This window comes from Sinocyclocheilus grahami, unplaced genomic scaffold (assembly GCF_001515645.1).
Source record: "Sinocyclocheilus grahami isolate Dianchi unplaced genomic scaffold, SAMN03320097.WGS_v1.1 scaffold2040.1, whole genome shotgun sequence".
Lineage (NCBI taxonomy): Eukaryota > Metazoa > Chordata > Actinopteri > Cypriniformes > Cyprinidae > Sinocyclocheilus > Sinocyclocheilus grahami.
In genome coordinates, this window is record NW_015507219.1 from 84,976 (window position 1) to 86,486 (window position 1,511).

A 1,511-nucleotide genomic window follows, 5' to 3' on the forward strand; every position below is an offset into this window, starting at 1 on the left:
ACCTGAGGATGCAGGACAATACTGGTGTGGAGTGGAGAGGACTTTAAGTACTGATGTCTATTCAGAGATTTTGTTGCTAGTTAAACACGGTAAGCGATTAATGTGACTTCTGCAAATGGACCTATTGTAGTATAGAAATGTACATAGAAAGGGTCAGCAGATGTAGCTCATGTTATTATATAGAAGTCAATTCACTGCACAATCTATAATTGGTTACACTTTATTTTGATAGTCCACTTTAGACATTCTATTAACTATAAGTAACTTTGTAACTACATGTCAACTACATGTCAACTAACTCTCAGAGTAGACTGTTAGGGTAGGTTTAGGGTTAGTAGAATAAGTTGACAAAGAAAGAGTTAGAAGATATTAAGCAAATAGTCTACTAATACTCTACTAACTGCTAGTTGACATGTAGTTGCAAAGTTACTTACTGTTAATATAATGTCTAAAGTGGACTATCGAAATAAAGTGTTACCCTATAATTATATACACAATATAATTCATATTCAGTGTGCTAATATATTAACTGAGATTAAGTTGATATTTCATGTCATCCATCAGCTAATAAGACCACTGAGGTTTCAACTACCAGCCCTTTTACAGCAACACCGTCATATTTCAGCACAACAGAACCACATCCACAATCCAGCAGCATCACAATCACAGAAAGAAAAGAAACAATCACAGATCAGCACAACTCCTCAGCAGGTCAGGTCATCTTCCTCTTTCTCTCTTTATTTTCCTTTAATATGCATTATGTCTGGATGATGTCTGTCATTTAGCGCAGATTTCTTCACCTGTACAGGTACACGTCTCTCCACATATCACACACTCATATAGAGTGAACTTATAGAATCACACTGAACAGGAAGTGACAACATCTCTCTTATTTCATTCATTAGTCTTTCATTTATTCATTCTCTAAACAGTTTCTAAGCTGATTCTGATGATTGTTTCTGTTTATACAGTATTTCAGACAGCGTTTTCCTCCTGTATGTTTCAGGTTCAGTTGTGATTATCGTCACTGCGGAGGCTTTGGTTTTACTCCTGATTGGTCTTTCATTGATTATAGTGTCTGTGCGGAAGAGAAAGAAGACTAAAGGTAATAATTTACATGAAATAAGTCCTTTTCTCTGAGGTTTCAGCATTTAGAGCAAAAACAAAACCCTGAAGATTGCATTTGGTTGTGTTTGCAAGGACATGCATGAGAAACTAGATTCAATTATAGAGTTTTACAGCATTAATCGCAGAAAGACTAACACCGATCTCTTGCACAGGTCTGCTGTCGTCCTCCATCATAGAGTTTAATCCAGTGTTATATGAACAGGTGAGTATAAAGAAACTGATGTGTATTATCATTTAATGGACAGCAGTAACTGCGTTAAACAAGACTGTGACTGCAGTGATTTTCAGTATTTTGACGTTGAATCTCCAGCAGCTGGTGTGTGAATGATCATATTCATGTGTTATAATATTAAACAGATTCACTCTGGTTGAGTTATTTTGTC

The 1,511-nt window shown here is 35.9% G+C and overlaps 1 long non-coding RNA gene across 1 annotated transcript; it reads left to right on the forward strand.

The window, feature by feature from the left end:
* The first annotated feature begins 10 nt into the window (after nt 1–10).
* LOC107573810 (uncharacterized) lies at nt 11–1,035 on the forward strand. Its single transcript, XR_001607572.1, has 3 exons — nt 11–89; nt 565–711; nt 1,007–1,035. It is a non-coding gene; the product is annotated as an uncharacterized lncRNA (long non-coding RNA).
* Nucleotides 1,036–1,511: the final 476 nt, after the last annotated feature.